Source organism: Propithecus coquereli, unplaced genomic scaffold (genome assembly GCF_000956105.1).
Source record: "Propithecus coquereli isolate 6110/MARCELLA unplaced genomic scaffold, Pcoq_1.0 Scaffold7, whole genome shotgun sequence".
Lineage (NCBI taxonomy): Eukaryota > Metazoa > Chordata > Mammalia > Primates > Indriidae > Propithecus > Propithecus coquereli.
In genome coordinates, this window is record NW_012153062.1 from 12,590,859 (window position 1) to 12,617,077 (window position 26,219).

Here is a 26,219-nt window from a genome sequence, read left to right on the forward strand (position 1 = left end):
TTATTCATTATTAAAAAGCTTATTAAATCATAAAATAATTTAAGAGCTTGGAGGTAATTTTTCTTTGGATTTGAAATCTTGGAGTCAACCAACAGATAATGAACTGGAAAGTATAATTCCTTTCCTCAAATAAAGTTTGAGTTGTTTGAATTTGTATTATTGTGGAAGTACAGGCTTCCTGTTATATTTGAACCAAATCTGTTAAAAGTAATTTTATTTTCTGCAGTGAGGAAAGCCAGCTAACAAGTGAATTTGAATACTTTAACAAGTGAACTCATATAACATTTATAAAGCAGAAGATTAAATTAACACAAGGAAAGTGAATATATTTACAGTGTGCTAATTGTCACAAAACAGGTGATATCATTTGATAACTTAAATGAGCAAATTCAATTCCCAGTCTATAACCTAATTATGACTTAAACAAAAATAAAATTTTCTACAAAATTGTTTTGTAAGCTTACATAAACAATTATAAATCCTAGTCTTATGATAAAACAACAAAACATATCTCATACTCTTATTTTTATCATTAATTATTAATAAAATAAGGAGGCATCTATTTAATCTTAAAAGATCTTTGCCCCAGTTAATCCTGAGTCTCTAGATGGTGAACTTTTTGTTCTTGTTTTTGCTGAGAAGGGAAATGTCAATGCAGTATTTATATCAATTAGATTATTAAAAACTTCTTATCAAATATAATTGTAACATTTCTCTAAAGTCACTCAGATTAAATTCTTCCATTTCTGAGTGACAGAGTGCTTAAGAAATATATATAAACTGAGGTTAGTATCCAAAGTAAAAATACCATTGAAGAACATCTTTTCTTAAGATAAGATCTTATATAGTAAACTTTTAAATGTTATTTACTTAATAGTTTTGGACTAGTTACACACAATATAAGAACCCATTGCCAGTGCTATCCAAAAAGGAAATGGACTGTCTTGGCAGGTAGCAGATTTTTGTCCCTGGAAGGAAAAATAATAGTTACTGAACATTTACTATGTGCCAGGCATAATGTTGATGTTTTATATTATGATATTTTTTGAAGATACATTTTGTTATTCCAGTTTTTAAAATTATGAAACTGGAGTTCAGCAAGTAACTATTAATAATTCAAAGTTACATAGCTAATAAATTGCTGAATTGAGATTTAAACCCAAAGCTCTAAACACAAAATCCAAATCTCTGCATTATACCATACTGGGATGTTTTAATATTAGTTCAACAGCTATTTGGCATAAATGTTGTTAGAGGTGCTTTAAGCATCAGATGAGTTACCAAACAAAAGGACTTTTTCAACTTTGAGAGTCTTTCTTTCTTGTTAAGAATGGGAGATAAAGGCTTCCTTAAAAAATTACTGACTATATTGAGGTAATTCAACAATATAAAATGCCTAAAGAATATTTTTGGCTCTCAGTAATTCCCAGCTTCTATTTTGTCTTGTTAATTTCCAAGTTTGGGAATATAGCTCATCTACACCAGAGTTCTGTTACCAAGAAAACTCTTAAGAGATATGGGAAGAATAGGGTTGTACTTTATGACATCAATCTTGCAAAATAGTTTTTACCTTGCCCAATTTTCTTGTACAGTAATTTAATTGCCTTTAACGGGAACTTCTCTAGTTTTATTTCTTTCTTTCTAGATTTATACCAATTAGAACCCAATTTATGATACAGCACGCCAAGCACAGTAGTCACATATATATTTCATGTCTACCTCTTGCAATACATGCTGTGTACAAAGAATTAACTGCTGTAAATGTGCTCTAAATGAGTCTCTAATCTCAAAAGATGCCCTCTATTCTCTCTCATTCTAGCATTTCACTTTTTATGAGTAAATCTAGAATTATTCCACCATAATTACCAGTCCTCTCTGTCCTAAACTGTCTAGGCTGAAATTATTTGAAGAGCTGTAAAAGAAAGAATACACTTTTTCAATATTGGTCAAGAGACCAGTGTTAGTATCAGTAGATAGACATCATAAGGGAATAGATTTTGGTTTAATGTAGGCAAGGATATTTTAACAGAATTTCTAACATTCAAATAGGCTCTTCCATAGAGTGATCAACACCTCATTATTGGAAGGTTTGATGACTATCTTCAATCACTTATTCAGCAGATATTTATTGATTGCACCACACACCTTCATATGGTCCCTGCCTTCATGAAACTTATAGTCTATTGGAGATTTGACAGACATTAAATGATCACATAAAGAAACATATAATTATAACTGTGATACATTCTATAAAAGAAAAATTTAAGGGACTATGACAGGGGTGCCAAATCTCTTATCAGGAGATGAGAGAAGGCTGTTTTAAGGACTGACATATGAATTGTAACCATAAGAATGGTGTGAGTTAGCCAGGGAAGATGGGGAGAAAGAACATTCCTAAAATATGCACTGTACGTATTTCTCACTTTTGCCACTTACCTTGCTTTAGACAAATTAATTAATTTCTTAATTAATTTGTTTTTTCATCAATAAAAGGATAAAAATAACTACCTTATAAAGTTTCTTATGAGGATTAAACATGATAATGCACATAAAGCACTTAGCACCATGCCAGTCACATAGTAAACACTTGATAAATGTTAGCCATTGGGCTGGTGGTTATTGTTATATGTGACACTCCTAAGTGGGGAAACATTTAGCTATTTTGAGGAACTGAAAGGAAACCAGTATGGATATACCTTGGTGAACAAAGGGAAAGGGAAAAGCCACATGAGGTGATACTCGTAAAGGAGGCAGAAGCTTATCATTCCTGGCCATGTTTAATTACTTTGCGCTTGATCTTAAGATTGATGAAAAATTGCTGAAGGTATTCTAAGTATGCCAATGTCATGATTTAATTTACGTTTTAAGATCATTCTGCTTGCAATGGTTTGGGAAATTCAAACATAGTTGTGAGGAGCAGAAGTAGAAGAGGGTAAGCAGTCAGGATTCTATTATAGTAGTCTAAATGAGAAAGAAAGAAGACTTGGACCAGGCTGGTGGCAGTGAAGATAAAGAGAAGTGGATGTATTTGACATATATGTGACGTGATAGATTGGACGCAGGCTGCAAAAAAAGGAAGGAGTCTAATAAGTCCCCAGCATACAATATGCCTTTGATAACTAAACTATTTATGATTTATCAGGAATATTGTAGAAGCATAGGAATGATGTCTAAGGATAATTCCAATTCTAAGAAACCATGTCTCACTTCTAAGGATTTTAGAATTTAGAATTTCCTAGCCTTCCTTTCACCTGCCAGTTTGGCTTCTTTTCTCTGGCCTTTTTCTAGTTTCTTTGCATCTTTCTGAAGTTAGATCAAATAGAACTAGATTAAGTATTTTAGAGGTGATGCTTTCACAGCTTTCTCCATGAGTGACATAATGACTTCCATTATGTTTTCTTTATTATTGACGATACTCAAATCCATGCAGGCCTTTCCCATAACAGAAAAACTGGGGATGTCTTTGGAAAATAATCAACAGGGGACTCCCAGGACTCTTTCCTGATTGGTTATTTTAAATATAAAATGTAGATTTATTTTTTCATAAATTGTCCTTAATTACATTAAGTTTCAGTTGCCACATTTCTGTCCACTTGAAGAGATTCATATGATTGCTCTATAGTCTGGCCACATCGATTTATTTCTTAAAATATAACCCAACTGATTTGATTGATTTTTACCTCAGTCTTTCCTTAACATCAATTTAGCAAGATTTCACGAGCAATCTACTGCGTCCTTTCTTTTTTCTGCCTTCCCTCTGGTGTGCTAGTGTATAATAAATGAAAGAAGAAGGGCCATGGATAATCCTCAAAATCAAGTGCTCTACTTCTCATTGCAAAACCTCTGACATCATAGATCTTCTGACAGCTCATTCCAAGCTGGATTATAACCAGTTCATTCCAAACTAAACAGAGGTGGAGTCAGAAGAGGAAATAAATCTATTTATTGATAACCTATTAATCTCATTTAATCTTGAGACAACCTTTGTAAAATTGGTCTTATTGCTGTTCTATAAGTGAGGAAACTGAAATTTATTGAAGTTATGTAATGTATCCAAATTCATACAGCTAGTAAGCAGCCAATCTGGATTTTAAATCCAAAATTTCTATCAGCAATTCCAAGGCTGTCTTCTCTGCATCAAGTAATCATCAGCTTGCTCTGTCTTTAAATGGAAACGTGAAGTGCATCCTTGGGAATTAATGGTTAGGAAGATTTGAATTAATGGTTAGGAAATTTGAAAATGGGTAAAATAAAATTTTAACTTGTAGTATTCTAAGCCAAGCTGGCAATTTAATTTTAAAATATTGTCAAATGTTATTAGTCTCTGAGAAGTATGGAAACATACTTTAATGTATTTATAATAGAAACCAGAAAGATTTTGAAGGAGCTGGAAAAAAATATTTTAGAAGTGCTCAGCACAAAACCTCATTTGATACGGTGTTGTTTTGCTGCTATCTGGTAACATTACTATGAAATTAGCTTGATGTAAGTTTATTTTATTTTATTTTAAGAGTTTCATTTTTCCTTCTTTAATAGGAGAATGCTAGCTTTAGAGGGACCTACCTAAATCATAAGAAGTCATATTTCCTTGAGAGAAAGATCCAGAAGCTGGTGGTACCATTTAGCCAAATCGAAAGAACTAAAGTAAAACTCTACCAACTGACCCTGAGTAGAGCCTCTGTGATTTCAGTACCTTTATCTTAAAGAACGTCATCTACCTCCTCCTGTTTTTAAGCTATTCATACCTATAGCACAGCTGCAAAGCTGTTGTATACCTCTTACGTGGCAGGGAGTGGTAATTTTTCTCAGGGGATAGGAAGTTATATGAAATGTGTATCCATGATACATTCCATCATCAGAAGGATGTTTACCTGAATATGATAAAAATATCTACTGTTTATTGAAAACCTATGATATGCTAATTACTTTGCATATATTGTTTAATGATCATAAAGACTTTGGGAAATATTTATTATTCCTATTTTATACAAAAGTGAACTTATGTCTCAGAGAAGTTAAAAAACTTGTCCCAAGTGAGCTAGTATAGTAGCAGAGCTGGAACTGAAAAGGAGATATCTCTAACTTCCCAGTATCATCCTGCTTCCTATTAACAATTGGCTTAAGATTTCCAGTTGTCTTTCTAATTAGTATGTACTTTTCTGTTATTATTGTATGAAGTTAGGGGTCATGGGGCCACAAGCACCACATTATAGTTTGAGAAGCAATTATGAAAAAACCACAGGCATATTAAAATTATTATATCTTCATATCATGTATTTGGCATTTGTCATCTTTGGAATACGTAAATACCATCACTTACTTGATTAGAAGGTCATAGAGTCATAGTGAATTAATTTCACTATAGTATTATATCTTTGAAGGTATAGAAAATTAATAAATAAGTGGCAACGAAAGGTAAAATAAAGAAAGTATGTGAACGTATCAGTGGATATGAACAGAAAAGATAATGACATTATAATTCCAGGTAAATTAAAGGGAAGTGAATTTAAAAAGGACAATCCTACTCAACCTACTATTCTCTGAAAACTAGATGCAGGTGACTCCAAGGTGAATTATTATTAGGTTATTAAGTATGAAATGTTTGATTTCTTTAAGTAGTAAGTTTGATAGTTAATATCTGTGACATTTCACTTTGACACTTGTTTTATTTTTATTGTAAAGGTACATCCTCATTCTTTCAAACGCACATTTTGATTTGTGATTATCTTTCAGATTTTTTAGAACAATTTCTGTACAACCACAGATAAGTCAAAATTTAGTATTATTTTCAAATATGAGTTCCGTCTTAAAACTAATAAAACACAGACAGTTCAAAATATCAACAAAGTGTTTGGAAGGATGTGGCTAATGAATACACAATATGCTGGTGGTTTAAAAAGTTCTGTTCTGGTAATTTTAATCTTAAAAACGAGCCATGTAGATGATCTGAGACCAAGTTGGATAATGATAACCCAAAAACTGTAGTGGAAGCCAATTCATCTTAACCTAAGCATAAATTAACAACAAGGTTTGACATTACTAATCCAACAATAGTAGACAATTTAAAACAAATCAACAAGGTAAAGAAGCAAGATAGATGCTACTACATAAATTAAACAAATGTCAAAAGAAAAATCATCTCAAAGCTTGCCTTTATTTGAGGTCATGATATAAAGGGGAAACATTTCTACACCATATTGTTATGTGTGATAAAAAATAGATTCTTTTTGACAATCACAAACAGTCAGCACAATGACTGGATAAAGTGTTGAAACACAGTCCAAAACCAAATATTCATCAAAAAAATGATGTCTGTTTGGTGGTCCAGCGCTGGTATTATCTACTACAGCTTCATAAAACCTACTCAATCGATTACAACGGATGTCTACTGCAACGAATTGGACAAGATGATGAGGATGCTTGCGATTAAAAAGCCAAGATTGGCCAATAGAAACAGGCCAATCCTCTTGCAAGACCACATGTTGCAAAAAATATCGCTGCTCAAACTACGGAAGCTGGACTTGGAAACTCTGTGTCATCCACCATATTCACCAGACCTTGTACCAACTGACTACCACTTCTTCCAGACTTCGGACCACTTCTTATAATAAAAAATATTAAATTCTCAACAAGCTATGAAAAACACCTTTTGCAATCTCGTTGCCATTCACTCTCCAGCCTTCTTTGCTGCTGGCATAAACAAGCTACCATTAAAATGGCAAAACTGTGTCAGTATTTTAGACACATACTTTGATTAATTGTACTGCCTCTTGTTTGAGATACAATAAACTAAACTTTTGATTCAAAATCGGACATTTAATGTTTAATGACCTCATAAATTATAAGTGAGATGCTAATAGTTTTGTTATCATAAACAAAAGAAATTTCTCTAAAGAAAATGAACTCAGCAAATTTCTAATACCACTGAGGTACTTACAAGGGTGTTAGGATTTCTGGGTCTTTTAGGCTGCTATTAGATATACTGTTTTCCTGACAGTTATGGCCTCTCTTTATAGATAGTAAAACCAATTACTAAGGGAATAATAAATGCTGTATTAGATGTGTTCCTACAGTACTTTTCCCCTACAGATATGAAAGTTAAAGGGTATGAGAAATTGAAGACTGCAGAAAGTTGTTCGTATCACAAAACCAAAAAGAAAAAATCCTTTAAAAGTAGTGGTAAGAGGTAAACCAAGATTAAATCATATGTAAGTGCTGATTAAGGGGGAAGCAACAAAAATGAAAAGAAAAATTCTCATGATTATAGTATAAAAATGAAAAGGCAAAATTTCTATCCCCAGGGAAAATAAGTTATACATGTGTCTGTGCTACAGTCTAAAAACACAGAAGTTGTTGAAAGCTAAGTATACCTTGAACATATAAAGGCTTTTAGACCCTATTTTATATTCAGTATATTTTTTCTTTTATTCTTACTAAGTGTACACTTAGTAACTATTAAAAAGTGAAATATTCAAGGAAAAGGAATAAGATCTAGTACTTAAGTACTGATAAAGAACAAAATATTTATCATACCTGCCATATTAAAGAGTAATAAAGCAGTACCCTTCCTAGTCTAATAAAGTTTCTCAGATTGCCCAAATTGGAATAGCAATAAACTACTACTTCTAAAGAATCAAATAAAAGAGATACCAAAATGGAACTTTGTGGCCAGGCATGGTGACTCACACCTGTAATCCTAGCACTTTGGGAGGCCTAGGTGGGAGGATCGTTTGAGGCCAGAAGTTCGAGATCAGCCTGAGTGGCACAGCGGGACCTGGTCTCTACAAAAAATGCAAAAATTAGCTAGGTGCAGTGGCGCACACCTGTCGTCCCAGTTACTCAGGACGCTGAGGCAAGAGGATCACTTGAACACAGAGTTTGAGGCTGTAGTGAGCTACGATTGGGCTACTGCACTCTAGCCCAAGTGACAGAGCAAGACCCTGTCTCAAAATATAAAAAGGAACTTTGTGCTTCCTGTAGATAGCATCAGTCTTTTTTAGATGTGAACATTTAGTATGCTGAGTGCTCAGAAGCCATTAGCCTTTAGCCTTCTAAAGAAACGTAAACTTGATCATTTTACCCGATTTAGAATTGATAGAAATAGTAATTTCTTATTCCCTCTGATTTTTAAGGATTTACTCCTAAGAATTATTTTTTAAAATCACATTCAATATAATTCTGTATTTGTGCTTGGGACATTAAGATTTAGAATCCAGATGGTTTAAAGATTATTGTTCTCTGATTTGAAGTAAATTGTCTGTAAGTATGTCTATCTTATATGCTTTTCTTCAATATGTACTTACATTTCTGTGTTTTAGATGGATATTTGACTTTTATAACCAAAAAAATGAAAGACACAGGCAAAACATTTATTTTATTCATATATGTGTAATATCATTGAAAATACTTGTTGAGCATTCACTGTGTGCTAGAGATACAGTTAAATAAGACTTGATCCTTAAGTGGTGTATGATCTAAAAAATGAGAAAAGAATAATATACATAATTTTACAAAATATTAGTCCTCTTATATAAGATACTCCAAGAATAAAAGTAAAAATTGTTTTGGCACCTATCATAAGGACCTATGTGTTGATAGAGAAACTCTGGCTTTGTTTGAATAAAAAAAGTGTTACTGTTCTCTTAGGTGGGGATATTACAGAGTGTCAATATTAACTTTGGAGGAAATGGAAGCTCCTAGTTTCTATATAGAAGGAGTCGAGGGGTGACATTTTGGTTGGAAGGGGATACTAAGGGTTTTCCCTTGAAGTTGTGTTTGCATAGAAACTATACCATTTCTACTTAGTAGTAGTGCACTGTCTTATTTTTATTTAGATATTTATACATCAATAAAAAGAACAAAGATTTCTGATGATGTTTTATGCTCAGTATATATAAAATGGAGAATACATTTCTTGTTCATATCAAAGAATGGGATGGACTGATGGGAATAATGTTGGGTCCAAGCTAAAGGTGTTGCCTTGGATCACCTGTTGTCATTACCGTTCTTACAGAAGGTGATGGCCAATCATAATCTGAGAATAAGACTAGTGAAAAATCTTTATGGTTTTGATCTTTTAAAAAATATGTAGGACCTATGTAACTATGTCCTAAATTTTGAAACTTAAGGGTTACAAACATTATAGGAGTCAGGAAACTTTTCTGTATTGGGCCAGAAAGTATATATTTTAGGCTTTCAGGCCATATGGTCTCTTTCACAACTACTCAACCCTGCTGTTGTGATACAAAAGCAGCCATAGACAATACATAAATGAATGAGTCTGGCTCTATTCCCAGTAAAGCTTTATTTACAAAAACAGACGTCTGGCAGGATACGGCCTACAGGCTATAGTTTGCCCTTTCTTGTTCTAGAAAGTTATACTTAATTTGAGATGCACCAGATTTTGTTAAATGATTCTGCATATGTGATTCTGCTTCATTAGTTTTTTATGATTAAGAAAAAAACATTAAACACAAATGTGATTTCTTCAAATCTTACTTTCAAACACATTCAAATTATCAGACAGATTGTGTTGCTACCACTCATTCATTTTGTGTACTGTGAACGTAATGAATTAATTTGTATTTATGTGTATGCCACATGTATATTCAAAGTACTTTACTGGAATTTATCATTTTTTCCTTAACAAACACTAGCTAGAAAATATTTTCGAGAATAGTGAAATCTTCTCTTTATGTGCATGTGTTCACTAGAAACACTTTTCTGAACATTATACATGTTTTTTGAAGTCTTGCTTTAAGGGTCAAAGCATTTTCACCTATTAAGTTTTAGTGAGCTTTTTTTTCAGTATTTTCAAAAAGTTCTCAGAGAATGTCATTAAACTTGTATTTCCAATTAGCTGGAGATATTTTTCATTTTCACTCTATCTTCTGTTTATGAAGCATCTCTTTTTTTCATTAATCTGACTTTGTTTCAGTCTGTTTCTGTCACCTCTAAAGACCTTCACTTTCTCACTCCCATTGTCCACCAAACACCAACTTTCAAGAGCCATCTCGGGTCACCTGCTCAACCATGAAGTCTTCTCTAATCTCCGTGCCCAGTTACATCCACTTCCTTCCCTTCTTTAAAAGCTCTTCAGCACTTTATTTACGTTATTATGGTCCTTAGCGTACATTGCTTTATGTCACAGTTATTTTTTCACTCGAACTATCCCTACAGAAAACTCTCCCACAGCAATGAGCACATGCCTTATATGTTGTACATTGACAATAAGTATATATTGAACTGTGATAAATTAAGAAATGAAAGGTAATTTTTAAAATATATTTGCTACTGGTTGTATTTTTAGAGGACTTTAGTGTACTTAAGCTAAGTCTGAAAATAAGACAGATTCTTGTGATACATTCAGAATAAGGGAGGACATTTTAATGGGAACAACAGCATGAGAAAAAATTTTGGAGGCATGAAAGGACCTAGAGTGTTAGTAGAACTGTATTGTAAGCAGTTTGGTGTGGCTGGAGGCAGGTAAAGCATAATGGGCCACAACTCACCTGGCTCTAACTAGTTTTTTTGCAACATCCTTCCCAACTTCTCTGGCTCACAAATACCTACTCTTCTTCCACAAATCAGTTCAAGTATTATTTATATACGTCACTCCAAGTATCCTATTTTATACATTCTTCTATCACCACTTGCTGCCCTTACTTATTTGCATATGTCTTCCCCTGCTAGGCTTTAAATCCTTTAAGGACCATGGTTTGTGAAACAAAAACTAAATCACAGAGTGTAACTTCTGTTTAAGAAATCAATAACAGATGAAGGTAAATTCAAAAGTTTCCTCTGATCTGTAGTTTTACATAAAGTTAAAAATTGTGCCTCACACTCACTGGGTTCGAATCGATACTCATGATTCTCTTCTAAAATCCATTCCAATCCCTCCTATCCGTGTTTCCTGTAATAGGCACCACACTGTCCAGTTACCAAGTGTTGAAAGCTCAGCATTTTCTTTGTATTCCCTCTTTTCCTTTACACTTACTTTTTTTTCTTTCCTTTTAAAAATTTTAATATTTAATAGATTTAGGGGGTACAGGTTGAATTCTGTTACATGTATATATTGTATAGTGGTGAACTCTGAGCTTTCTGTGTACCCATCATCCAAGTAGTGTGCTTTGTACCCCATAGGAGTTTTTAATTTCTTACCTCCTCTCCTCCCCACCTTGTGAGTCTCCAGCGTCCATTATACCACTCTGTATGCCCCTGTGTAACCGTAGTTTAGTTCCCACTTGTGAGAATGTGTAGCATTTATTTTTCTTTTCCTGTGTTACTTCACTTAGGATAATGGCTCTCATTTCCATCCAGGTTACTGCAAAAGACATTATTTCATTCTTTCTTATTGATGCATAGTAAACATTTGTCTTTATCCACTTTTCAATTGATGGGCACTCAGGTTGATTTCATATGTTTGTGATTGTGAATTGTGCTGTGATAAGCATATGAATGCAGGTATCTTTTTGATATAATGATTTCCTTTCTTCTGGGTAGATACCCAGTAGTGGGATTAGAGGATTGAATAATAGATCTACTTTTAGTTATTTGAGAACTCTCCATACTGATATCCATAGAGGTTGTACTAGTTTCCATTCCCATGAGCAGAGTATAAGAGTTCCCTTTTCACCACATCCACACCAACATCTGTTGTTTTTTAACTTTTTGATAATGGCTGTTCTAATTAGAGTAAGATGGTATCTCATTGTGGTTTTAATTTGTATTTCCCTGATGATTAGTTATGTTGAACGTTTTTTTCATGTTTGTTGGCCATTTGTATATTTTCTTTTGAAAAATGCCTGTTCATGTCATTTCTCCACTTTTTTAATGGGGTTTGTTTTTTTCTTGCTGAACTGAATTCCTTGTAGATTCTGGATATTAGTCATTTGTTGGATGCATACTTTGTGAGTATTTTCTCCCATTCTGTAGGTTGTCTATTTACTCTTTTGATTATTTCTTTTGCTGTGCAGAAGCTTTTTAGTTTAATGAAGTCCCATTTGTCTATTTTTGTTTTCGTTGCCTTAGTCTTAAATTCTTTGCCTAGGCCAAAACCAAAAGAGTTTTTCCTAGATTTTCTTCTAGAGCTTTTATGGTTTCAGGTCTTACACTTAAGTTTTAAATCCATCTTGAGTTAATTTTTGTATATGGTGACAGATAGGGATCCAGTTTTATTTTTCTACATATGGCTATCTAATTTTCCCAGCACCATTTCTTAAATAGTGTGTCCTTTCCCCAATACATGTTTTGTCTGTTTTATCAAAGATAAATTCGCTGTAGGTATATGGTTTTATTTCTGAGTACTCTATTCTGTTTCACTGGTCTATATGTCTACTTTTATGCCAGCACCATGCTGTTTGGGTAACTATAGCTTTGTAGTATAATTTGAAGTTACGTAATGGGATGCTTCCAGTTTTGTTCTTTTTGCTTAGGATTGCTTTGGCCATTCAGTTAATTTTTTGGTTCCATATGAATTTTAGAATTGTTTTTTACTAATTATATGAAAAATGACATTGATATTTTGATAGGAATTGGTCATTTTTTTTTGTCTTCAATCACGGTTGTATTTTCACCTGTTGACATGTTGTAAATTTTATAGTGGATGAAGGCACAGATCCAAGTTTGTGGCCAGATACAATTAGTAAATATACAAAAGTAACCTTCATTTATAGAAAGTTCTATTCTACTACTGGTGTTGATTGGTTTTCCATCAAGCCATGGTTTGAAGCATCTGATAAAACTCTAGATTATTCCATTTTTAAACTAAAAGAAAATGGAAATGCATTTCCTCCAGGTCCATTTGGACAAATTTCCCCTCAGCCATCTATTGGTTCATTTATTTAATTGGTCATCCAGAAGGCCAGGTCAAGCAAATGGATCATTGTGCTGTGATATCTCCAAGTGAATGGTTAGAAAGGTATCTAGAGCTTTATCATGATGGGTTGGTACAGCCTCATGCTGCCACTGGTAATGTTTGCCCTGTGTTTACCAAAAGAAGTTTCCAATCACAGGCTTGGGACAGGAACACACTTACAATACTTGTTTCTCTGATGGGTCCTCTGGCTCCCCAGTGTTTAATGCATCTGGCAAATTGGTTACTATGCATGTCTTCAGGCATTTTTATGAACATGGACATAATACTTATGCCATTATAGAATTTGGCTACTCTATGGATTCTATTTTTCACAATATTAAAGGGAAAACTAGAGCTTATGCAAATTATTAAATGAAGAGAAGAATAAGAACCACAGTGAAGAAAAAAATAACAAGCAAGAGTCACCACTTTAAGATCATCAGATTGAACCCGTGGAATACTAGGAAAAAAAAGATGGTGACTTCAAGAAAATAGGCCAATAATTTAGAGTGTTGGAGGCTGTTTCCTTAAAGTATGATGAAAACTTTTTCTTAATTAGAAAACTTTTAGAAAATTATGTGAACGTGTAAAACACATATTAGAGCTCGAATATTTTTTCCAATTGATTTTTTTACTCTTTTTTTTTTTTTAATTTCAGAATGTTATGGGGGTACAAACGTTTTGGTTAATAAATTGCTTTTGTACCATTTGAGTAAAAGTTATAAGTGTACCCATCCCCCAGTTAGTGTGCTTTGTACCCATTAGCTGTGAATTTACCCATCCCCTCCTCCACCCTCCCACCTGTTTGATTTCAGATGAGTGATGATTATTTCCATATGAATGGTCTCCAGTTCCATCCAGGTTAATACGAGTGGTCATTTTAACAATACTGATTCTTCCACTCTATGAGCATGGATATTTTTCTGTTTATTTATGTCTACAATTTCTTTCAACAGTGCTTTGTAGTTCTCCTTATACAAATCTTTCACTTCTTTGGTTAAATTTATTCCTAGGTTTTGTGGGGGTTTTCTTGTAGCTCTTGCAAATGGGATTGAGTTCTTGATTTGATTTGGTTCTAAGCTTGGTCATTGTTGGTGTATGGAAGTGCTATTGGTTTTTCTATGTTGATTTTATAACCTGAGACTTTGCTGAGTTCATTTATCAAATTTAAATGGTGATAATTATATTTATTGCTGTTGCTGCTGCTGCTGCTGCTGCTGCTGTATAAAGAGAAGGATAATAAGGCAGTTATATTTCCATTTTTTCCCCAAGTTTCTCATGGAGATAGTATTAACACAGGTACCTTAGGACACTGTGTGGAAAGGTCCCCAATACCACTCCCAGTTTCAGCAATTCGCTAGTAGGACTCACAGGACTCAGCATATAGTCATACTCATGACGAAGGTTTATTACAGTGAAAGGATACAGAGCAAAGTCAATGAAGGGAAAAGGCACGTGGAGTAAAGTCTGGAGGAAACTAAGGTGCAGCTTCCTGGAGTCCTCTCCAAGTAAGTCACACAGGATGTATTTAATACCCCCAGCAATGAGTTGTGACAATGTGTGATAATATTGTCTATCAGGAAAGCTCACTAGAGACTCAATGCCCATATATTTCATTGGAGGCTGGTCAGATAAGCACCCTCTGACTATTGTGTAGCAAAATTCCAGACTCCCAGAAGGAAAACAGGTGTTCACCATAAACCATATTGTTTTCGCAAACAGTTCAGGCACAGTGAGCCACTCTTACCAGTTCTGGAAATGGTAGGAACTCTCCCCAAATCCGAATTCCCAGACACCAGCCAAGAGTCAATTTTGTAAGCCAGCCATTGTAAAGATAGCAATCTCAGGCTTGCTCTGTTAATCCTTTTTGCCCAGACATACAGATGAAATGTTCAAAAGAGACATGATTTCAGGAATATATTATATCTTCCAAGTAATCAATGATTTAACCAAACAAAAAAGTCATGAAGAACTGTATTAGCGTTCTTCTCAAGAACATTTCAGAGACTTAACGATGTAGATATTCACTTAAACTGCCCATAGGATGTCTGAAAGTGGGTCCATTCATCTCACTCTTAAAATCCAGAACCACCTGAAATTGGAACTGCCCTCTGCCCTCTCCCTTGCAAAGCTGTAGCTTAGTATATGTGTATATCTGGTAACCCCACAATTAGACCAGCCTATGTAGCATCTGTTAGCATTTCAGTTGATGATGGTCTTGAGGTCCCAATCATCAGTGTTCTCAAGGATGAGAACATTGCTTGTTTTTTTTTCCCTCTATATTGCAGGACTCTAGTAAAAGAGACAGGTAGGCAATAATAAGATACATATCTTTGTAAGCATAAACACTCAGATATACTAACGACAGTATCAGTTATGAGCAGATGAAACATAGTCATAAAGAAATAGGTCAAAAGTGAAATGTGTTAAACACATATTACTATGGTTGGTAATTGTTGGTAAAGTTGGTGTACCAAGATTTATAACTGCAGTCATCTGAAATAATGTGGCAGAAAACCTAAGTCTTTTTTTTTTTTTTTGAGACAGAGTCTCACTGTGTTGCCCACGCTAGAGTGCCGTGGCGTCATACTCGCTCACAGCAACCTCAAACTCCTGGGCTCAAGCGATCCTCCTGCCTCAGCCTCCCGAGTAGCTGGGACTACAGGCATATGCCACCATGCCCAGCTAATTTTTTCTATATATTTTTAGTTGTCCAATTAATTTCTTTCTATTTTTAGTAGAGACGGGGTCTTGCTCTTGCTCAGGCTGGTTTTGAACTCCTGAGCTCAAACAATCCGCCCACCTCGCCCTCCCAGAGAGCTAGGATTACAGGCATGAGCCACCGCGCCGGGCCAAACCTAAGTCTTTTGACGAGATCCCCAATCAAAAATTGTCATGGGTCACTACCTCATGTATAGTCACCCATAGAGCTGAGATCTCTAGAAATTTTATCCTTCACAAATGAAGCTGTACAAAAAGGATATCTCTTCATTAATGAGGAAATTTTAATGTTTTTACATACATCCATGATGCTTACACACAAAGTCAATGTTGTGATAATGCACTTTCATGGAGTCAAATGTGTAAAAAAATGCATAAAACAAACTAGAACTTTCTAAAACTCTTTACATAAGTTATACCCCAGTATTGGAAATGATTTGAAGATGAATTGGCACTATATGTGAAGGAGCAGAAATTGTACATGATTGTATAATTTGGCAGGAGACATTTCTTATATTTTTTACCTGTGTTTTCACTCCTGTGATCTTCATAACATTCACTGCACTTGTATTTAGAGAGTGATTATGATCTGCAAATTTTCTAACTATGTGCTATCCATTTGAAAGTTTGCTTATTGCTCAGCTGTTGCCATTAAGTGATTTTCTGCTTTTTCAGCATCAATAATAGCTTTTAAACTTTTATCTTTCACCATTAAATAGCCTCATGCACTTATCATAGCCTTTTTGTGAGGGAACAATTTCACAGATCTCTTCCACTGTGCTCTAAGAAATATAAGAAGGAAAGATATTCGGCTTCCCCAATACCAAATCTGTATTACTCAGGATTTTTCAGAGAGATAGAACCAAAAGGATGTGTATATAGATATATGAAAGGGGATTTATTTTGGGAATTGGCTCACATTATTATGGTAGCTGAGAAGTCCCATCATAGGCTGTCCGCAAGCTAGAAACTCTCCGATACCAGTAGCAACACTTAGTTCAACCACAAACGCCTTAGAACCAGGTGTAACTCTCAGTCCATGGCCGGGAGCCAGGTGGCTGCTGATGGAAGTCCTGGAGTCCAAAGGCTAGTTAGCCTGGAGTTCTTATGTCCAAGGCAGCAGAAAATTCTGTCCCAGCTCTCAGAAAGAGCCCAATTCGACTTCTGTATTTATTCTCCCCAGAGCCAGCCCATTGGATGGTGCCCACCAACATTGAGAGCAGATCTTCCCCACCGAGTCCACTCAGACTCACATACTAATCTCCTCTGGAAACACTCTCACAGACACACCCAAAATAATGCTTTACCAGTTTTCTAGATATTCCCTAATCCAGTCAAGTTGACACCTATAATTAAGTCCATAAGTCTACCCCTAGTCAACTTGGCACCCAAATGTATTTCCTTAAATCATTGCTTAATTTTCAAATAAGTCAATAACAAAGTAATAGTTACACATAACATGATGCAGGTAACATGTTGCAAGTATCCTGCATATAACCAAAAATGCTCTAATCTCTTCCCAAAAATTCAGTTTTCAGGATTTCTACCTTCAGAATTTTTAATCTTTCCAGATTGTAATTTTTGGAATTTTAGACATTAGAGATTTTAGACTTGAGATTTTTATCTTTCGTTTCAACATTTAGGATTATGGCTTTCGAGATTGTGTCTTTTGGTGTTATGATTGGCACTGACTATAGAGATTACTAATTTACCCAAGAGTAGTCCGCAGTGTAGCAAAACCAAAACCCAAGCCCTCTAAAAACCAACAGATACTAGATAATTAATGAATAAAATCATACTGGGCCACAATGCAAGAAAGAAAAGAGAAATGTAGCCCAGTATGATTTTATTCGGGCAAGCAATATCTTCACCTTTCACGAGAGCTTTTCTGCAGCATATTTTAAAAATACTATCCTATACTTGAGCTCTAAAGAATGTCATATGTGTCAATCAAGTGGCATTGAAAAGAACCATAGTCCAACCGACTGGCAGACAATTTCAAAAGGATTTGTCATTACCTAAAGAGAGAAGAAAGACAGTCTCTTGAGGACATCTTTCTCCCTCTGTGATATCTTCTTTTATTTCCTTATTTTTCCATAACTTAAACGAGTAAAAATCTTAACATCCCTATGGATAAGTAAATTGTGGGAACTTGTACAATTTTAACATTTTAATTAAGAAACAAGTACCAAATTTATGCAATGCATTCATTCTATATATATTTACTGAGCACCTACTATGTGCCAAGTATTGTGCTAGGCAATGAGATGAGCAGCAGATAAACATCAAGATGAATAGAACACAGTACCTACTCTTGAAGAGCTCACAAGTTTAGAAGACAAGGTTTTAGGATTAAAGAAAACAATAAAGTAAGCTATGAGAGGTCACAAAGTCTGCCTCATGTAGATATGGTCAGTAAATAGTTTCTTAGTGATACTGAAGATCTAGAGTGCTGGACACAGCCACCTCACTATGAAATAATAAAAGTATTCTAAATTTTAAAAAATTTACATTCCTTTTTCTTACCTGTCCAGAAGATTTTAAATGCCTTTTATAATACATACCTGAGTGATTTTTGTCTCTCTTGTGGTTAAAATCATAGAATTTTAGAGCTGAAAAGTGTGAGAGGGATGATCTAGTCCATCTTCTTTGCTTTTGAGAATTAGGAAGGTAAGACCCAAACTGGTTTGATGACTTGCTTCAGAATTGAACATCTAAGCTGGAACTCAAATCTTTGGACTAGTAATCTACCATATCATGCTGTTATTATCCTTGTTTTTAGGTAGAGAGATTTGGGGGAAAAGGAGAGTAAAGGGGGATGCATCAGATGGTAGATTTTCTCATTGTAATTTTGGCTTTAGATAGAATTCACAAAAATCGCAATACCTGTGAGGTCTGCATGGAAGAAATACAGAACTAATTTAACACTTTATATGTGAAAAAATGTTTTATGATTATAAGCACATATTCTCTGTGAGCAATCCTGCTAGTTACTAGAGTCTTAGAAAGAGCTTGCAATTCAAATGTTTTGCAGCCCAAGTGTCATAGCAAGACAATTTCTTATTTCTTATCCAACTTATTTTAAAAAACTAATAAAAATCTAAGTTCAACCAAGATAGGTGGTAACCTGTGCTGATATTCACATTATCACCTTTGATTTATTACCAGAAACTCATTCAAAAAGACAGAATATATGAAGAATATTGGCCAGACAAATTCAGTGCAGGGAATATAGCACAACTTGCCTTTCTATTCTTGAGTTTCCTGTTACATAAGTGTGAGTAGAAGCATCTGTAGATTAGACATTCCAGGCATATCCTCTTGATCATTGCCAGATCTTCCTGATGCAAAACTTCATTCTGAACTTTTATTTTATGACTACATGTTTGATGCAAGGGAATAAGAGTCAAATAGTTGTTAGGGAAATGTTAGAGGCTGAAATCCCTATTTGGATACTGATCAGACGAGTTATATCTTTTAGGAACCCTTATGTATCCAAATGTCAAGAGCCTAAAGGGGAGAAACTGTGACCTATAAGTAGACTATTTTTTAATCAGGACTTTTAAGATCATGAAATGTGTTTGTCTATATTCTAAATTTAACTAACAATATGAAGCATTATATATTATAATATATAATGCACCTGGCATGTGTTATGCTCTCAAATATGTTTGCTGACTAAATGAATGAATTTATTTCGTGGAAATTTTATACTTTTTAAAGTGTTAATGAATACAGGGTTTTTATAAACTTGTTTTGTTATTCAGTTAGTCACCAGCGTTTGTGGATAGTTTGTCTTCAATATTTAGAAATCTTAAATGAGTAAGGCGAATTATTGGCACACTGTTAGTTTCAAAGACTAATTCAGTAAGTAGATAGCCCAGGTGAGTAATCATTATTTTTATTTATTTATACTATTACTTCATGCTAGAAAAAAAATTAAGAGGGAAATATATCTACTGTATTCAGTAACGTGTGATTTAGCATAATCTCTGTGCTACATCATTTCCTCATTCGGTTTATTTGAACTCCTTAGGCACTAGATACTGGTATAGTGAAATTGTGTAAGTACACAATACAAGCACACCTCACATAATGAAATTGAAGTAGACAAGCACCTGGATGGCCTGTCTTGGTGCTCACCACAGTCTACCCTTTGTGCTGCTTATATTCACTTCTTCATATCCTTTCAGGGAGATGCTTTCTAGGATTCTAGTAGATTCTCTTCCTGAGTGAAACTTGGAAGAGGAATTAATAGTAGAAATTATAACCCCTAGAACTGCATCTATTAATAATTTTAGAACTGTAAATAATATTGATCCCCTTTCTCTTCCTGATGACCAGGGTGAATTAACTGTGTCAAGATGGTAACTCTTTTCCTTGCCTGCTGGTGCCTAGACACAGGAAACTTGCCATGCTCAAGAGATAGCTATAGCTTACATTTCAGTGAGACTCCTATTGTGTCACCTGGTGAAAATGTGTCCTCTTCAGGGACCAGAGCCTCTTTCCTTGCAGAGCTCACATTTTGTGGGGATAGAAAACACAGGTCCTTCACTGGAACATCAGGAGTGATAATAAGTGGAATTAATTTTGCTTCCACCCTTGGTTCCTTGATCCATCAGTTTTTCCCATTGGAGACACAGTAGCATATAAATGTGTTTGAGTCAATGTATATACTTCATCCCATAGGATGATGCCCCATCCTCAAAAAGTATCACTTCCCAATTGTCACTTTAACTGCACCTTCAGCAGGCCATGCTAATGTTCTGTCAAGTTGGAAGATTCTTGATGTGATATGATATAACAATTAGATCTTATGATCATAGGTCCACTTCTGCACCTTATTTGCTATAAAATGGGCCCCCTGGTTTGGCACAATATTTCTGGGATTCTATATGGTTGATTAGACACTTTGTAAGCCATTAGATAAATGAGGCCTGAATATGGGAAAGGCAACCCGTTCTCAAAGTATTATCCTTTCTGTTAGAATAAATGTTTGGCTTTTCCAGAATGAACTTGCCCCCAGTGTCTGGTTGGGCTCCTTGAAAAATGCCTCCATAGTGCGGGCTTAATGTTGTTCTCTGTTGTTGGCAGTTGGGATATTCTTAAATTAGCTTTGTTAAATGGGAACCTGTGATGTCAGGCCCAGGCATACCTTCCATCTCTCCCAACATGCCCATTCTATTCACATGCTTAGCATCCAGCACTGAGGTGAAGGTGACTGATGACCAAGTCTTGCTGATGTCAACTTTCTGAGTCATTCAGTCTTCCTCTGGGTACTTTTTCCATGTTTGACCTTCTCCAATAGGCATTGACATGTGATATAGAGATATTCACACTTGGTGCCCACTCCAGTATGTCCACCTGTATGCCTCTTTCTCAAATCATCTTGGCCCCAGTCTTGCAATCTTCTTCCTTTTAGGTACCTAACCAACTAGCCAGGTCACTCACAAGTGCCCGTTAGTCTGTACATACTATAATCTAAAACCACCTCTCTTTCTCACAAAGTGGATGATCTGGTGCACTGCCTGAAACTGCCCGTTAGGAAGATGTTCCCTTGTCACTGCCTTTGAAGGCACTCCTGACTGACACTGTCGTGCAGCTGCCATTCATTTTCAGTTTGCACCTACATGCTAAGCCTACTTATCTGTAGTCCAAGTTCAGGTTTTTTTCCTTCTCTATCAGCTGGTCATAAGGGATCCCCCAGATAGCAAAAGTGTCAGCTAAAGAAAAGGCACTGGCTGAGAATATAGACTACTTGTTCATGCAATCTGCTTATACCTCTGTCCTGCTCACATTCCATCCTAGATTGCACTGGAACCCCTTGACCTTATGACTTCATGAATCTAATGGAACTCAGCTTGTAACAGACAGATTCAGTTGTGTGGTCCTTTGGTGTCCCAGGGTTATGTGTTCAGTCTCTACCAGAGCCTACTATCACACTGGAATTTGTTTTCAAAGTGCATTTAATTCTCTGTCACAGATGGCATAACCTCGCTCCACAATCCCAGGAGCCTGCATTCTGATCTTCTCATCATTGCTATGAGATCTGAATGGCCTCCTTTCCCACCCTGATATCTCTAATAACATAGGGTCTGCCAGGTCATGTGGCCCAAGTGACAAGACTATTTGCCTCACAGCTTGGACCCACTGTAGGAATTTGCACAATCTCCTGGGATCCTTGCCAGGGTGTTAACTCCTATATCTTGAAAAAGTGATCCCAAATTAATAAACTCTTTCACATCTAATTTTCTGTTATTTATGTTATGTTATGGTTCCCTTGATCAAGTACCTATAGAATCAGGTCCCATATATACTCCCCCAGCTCCTACCAGTATATACTGGCTAGATCTTTTATTTCCTTCTGCCTTTATCCAGCGCGGCAAGTTCCTGGGGGGGTTATGCTGTGATTTAACCCTAATTATTGGCATAATGGCCAAAAGAGGAGGTGTTACAAATTCTAATTGGATTACATGTTTTCTTACAGGGGACAGGTCATGCTAGGGGACAGTGCTAGCATATAATAAGGAAGGACGGGCCACTTCTGTAAGCTGATAGAGTTCAGAGTCTAGCAGTTGAAAATCTTCAGGGCCCTCTGTCCAGATATCCCATTCACAAGTGTCAGAGTCCCATTTTTTATCCAACCAAGAGCCTAACCCTGGCATAACGGACTTGTCTTAGTTAGGAATTTAACTTTCTGTGGAATTTGGTCACTCTGACTGTTAAATTCCAGGCCTTTACTGTATTTTCTCTGCTCTCCCACTGAAGGAGAGAAGGGCCCAACCAACTCTTTGGGTAGCTCTGGGGCATATATCGCCCATCAGAATAGTCAGACATTGATGAAAATGAACAGATTTTTATACCCCTGCCTTAGTCAGGCTTTGGATGTAGATCTTTCTGCTGAAGCCGAAATCTTAAAGGAATTGATTGCAGGGAAAATAAGATATTTCTTAAAAGGGGATGTGGGTGGCTCATCTGTTTCCACCACAACTGCCCTATCTAATTTGTTCATTCATTCATTCAACATATATTGTTTAACTTCTGTATTCCAGGTAGTAGGCTAGACACAGGAGATACAGTAACGGACAAGCAATCATCCCTGCTTTCCAGAGCATACAGACCAATGAACTTACAGTTACATCTTCCTAAATGATGGATGAAGCACAATGAGCTAAAGTAGCTTGCTCCAAGTCACAATGTCAAAGAAATAACTTCTTAGTTTACTGATTTCATTTGAATATAGGAGTGAAGTGATCCAAAGGTTAACTATTCGGAAACAGTAATTTATTTATAAATCAACAAAGGGTTCATTCATACTTGTCAAGTCATAGACTTATTCTCCAGTGAAAAAGTCTAAAGAAACACTGTGAACGAAAAATCTCATAATATGCAGTATTCTTTCGACAGTTCACTTTCTTTGTATATATGGTCAACTCCATAAGTTTTCTGTTTTCCAATCTCCTCTCTAGATGTTTAAACCCTATGTTATTGTTCTTAACCTTTTCCTCTTCTCAGTTTACATTCTCTTTGGTGGCTCATTTATATAAACTTTGTATGAAAATGTTTTAAAACATTTAAGTTTCAACCAGCAAATAGTCTAATTTTATATCAGTTCTTAGTTAATAAGTAGAATGTAGTTACTTAAAAAAAAAATAGAAGTAGAGCATTTAAAAGTTTTTACTGAACTTTTAGAAAAAATAATATTTCTTCTCAATTCTAACGAGTTATTTATTATGCGTAAGGCTTTTTGGCCTTCTGAATTTTTGATTTAGTTAACAAAGTCTTCACGTAGTCTATCACATATTCTATTTTGCAAAATGTGGAACGTTTTTCAATAATTGTATCGTTTCCAATCTCTTAAAACACAGCATATTCTGGCTAAGCACTTCGTCATGTTCTTTATTGTGTATTAGATATGAAATCAATGTTTTGAAACATTTTTTAATGAAAATTCTTGGTCAAAAGGTATCTATTGTTGTTAGTTGTTACAAGTGAAGGCTATCACCTCAGTGACTGCTTCAAATTTTCCTTAAATACCCAGTAGAAATGATTTGAGCTTTGTGGGCCATATGATCTCTGTCAAAACTGCTCTATTTTGCCTTCATATTGAGAAAGCAGGCGTAGACAATAGGTAAACAATGGGCATGGCTGCGTTCCAATGAAGCTGTTTACAACGGGCAGCCAGCCCCCAGGGCTCTATTTGGCTGACTCCTGCTTTAATCTGATATTCTATAGTATTTTCTCTTCTAGCATTTTTTTGCTATTACTTTATATGTTATTTATTATTCCTAAATTGACTAGTACAGTATCTTATTACATGATAGATACTCAATAACCAATGAAATAAGAATGAAATTGTATGTATTTCATCTTTAAGATAATGTACATTATTCCAACAACAATAATTTATGGTGTTTGTGAAGAAGTCTGTAACTTAAAAATAAATACAAGAAACTAAAGAAAAGTATTGGCAGGATTCAAAGTCTTAATAAAAGGTCAAATCAAGCTAAGAATAGAATTTAGTCATTGTGATTGCTTTAAAATATATCTACCAATTCTTTGATATTCCTCCCTTCAAAAGATGCAAGGTGGACATTTTACTGTCTTTGAATGCAGAGTCGACCTAGTTACACATTTCTAATGAATAGAATATGGCATTAATGACAGTTTGTGACTAGGTCATAAAGGCGTTGCAGCTTCTTTCTTGCCCTCTCTCTTTCTCGGATCACTTGATCGGGGGAAGCTAACTGCCGTGTTGTGGAGAGGCCTGCATGGTGAGGAAGTGAGACCTCCTGCGAACAGCCTCTTTGGAAATGGATTCTCTGGCCTCAGTCAAGACTTCAGCAGTGCATGCCAAATCCGGACTGCGACCTCATGAAAGGCACTGGGCCAGAACCACCCTTCTAATGCACTCTCGAATTCCTGACCCACAGAAACTATGAGATAATATGTGTGTATTATTTTAAGTCACTAACTTTGGGGGATAATTTGTCTTGCAGCGATAGAGAATTAAAATGGTAATATAAATTTCAACATTTGTTTTGAAATGAAGAAGAGTAAATAGGAACAAAAACAGCAGTCATCCACATCTCTATCCTAAGGGTCCATAGGTAATAAATATGAATAAATGATAACCATTTCCACATACACATAATTTGCCTTTGAGCACTTTAAAATTGAAAATACATGTTTGTCCTTGGTTCTCACTTGCATGTATGGTACTTGAGGGTTTCATGGAAAAAAAAGGGAACAAGTCACAGCACCATAATCTGTCCTTTTAAAAAGTGCTTCTGAGGGCAGACGGGATCCGGGGCGGTCAGGGCGGAGTGAAACTCGGACTTGGGGGCGGGGGGTAAGGGCAACATACGTAACCTAAACATCTGTACCCCCATAATATGCTGAAATAGAAATTAAAAAAAAAAAGTGCTTCTGCTAAGAAGGAAGAGAAGGTGATACGGCACCTTTGCCCAATACATGCCTCTCATCTGTGAATTCTGTGACTCATGGAGCATTCCCAGTGCAGGAAAGCTATCTAGGCATAGGGAGCTGGCTGGGAGATAGTCCTTGGCGGATTAAACCTGCCAGCATGTTCTGTCACAGATGTGTTGGTTCCCAACCAATCACGATAGCTTATGGCATAATACTAGGCTGTTAAAAAAAATAATTTTATGAAACAGAGCAAAAGAGTAGGTTTTGTTTGAAGTTTCCTCTGCTCAGAGGGTAAGTTTATATTGTAGATGAACTGTCTTTTTTTTGGCTGACAGCAAAAATTAGGTTCTGAATAAAATAATTTTGCAAATATAGCCTCAAGCAGTTATCATGCTTCCTCATTTTTGCTGCCAAGCTTCTTAAAAGACTAGTCATATACAAGTTATTTTTCATTTTCTCTTCACCTATATACTCTTAACTCTTTGGCAAACATGTCCAAACACACAAAAGCTACTGAAATTATTCTTAGAGGTCACCATCAACCTTGTAATTGCCAAGTCCTATGAATTTGTCTCAGTGTTTATCCTTCCTAACCCTGCCCCTTCCCACATTACACAGATGTCTTTCTCCTTGAGACTTTCCTTTTTCTTAATTTTCTTTGCTCATCCCTGGTTTTCCTCCTATCTGACTCTTCCTTTTGTTTTCTACCTCTTGCCTCCCGAGAATCTTCATTAAGATTCTCTCTTTGTATGGTGTGGCAGCCCTTTCTTTTAGGGCCCCTGCATCTGTTGAGCTTTGCAATGTCTCTGGCCTTGTCCTTGGCATGATTTTTTTTAATAGAAGTTTTATTTTTGGTGCACCTTAGCTGATTGTGTGAATGAACAAGTCTAGTAGTTGGAAGAGCTGTACTGGTTTTACAGACTGCCTCCTAATTGTGTGACTTAAAGCAAACCGAGTACTCATGACTTGCTGCTGACCTACCAACCTGTACTACTGCAGTGAAAATAGTTTAGGAGAAACCAGCTTTTCCTGTTTTTAAAAAAAAAACACAGCTTCACCCTGTCAATTTAACAAGGAATGTCTGTGCTGATAAAAGGTTTCTCCTTTACCTTGAAGTCTGAAAAAAAAAAAAAAAATGGCCAGGTGTGGTGGCTCATGTCTGTGATCCCAGCACTTTGGGAGGCGGAGGCTGGAGGGTTGCTTGCGCAGGAGT

The 26,219-nt window shown here is 35.6% G+C and overlaps 1 protein-coding gene across 1 annotated transcript in view; it reads left to right on the forward strand.

Moving 5' to 3' along the window:
• The window catches only part of COL24A1 (collagen, type XXIV, alpha 1), a 342,918-nt gene that overhangs the window by 168,822 nt on the left and 147,877 nt on the right, over positions 1-26,219 (forward strand). The window lies entirely within an intron of this gene.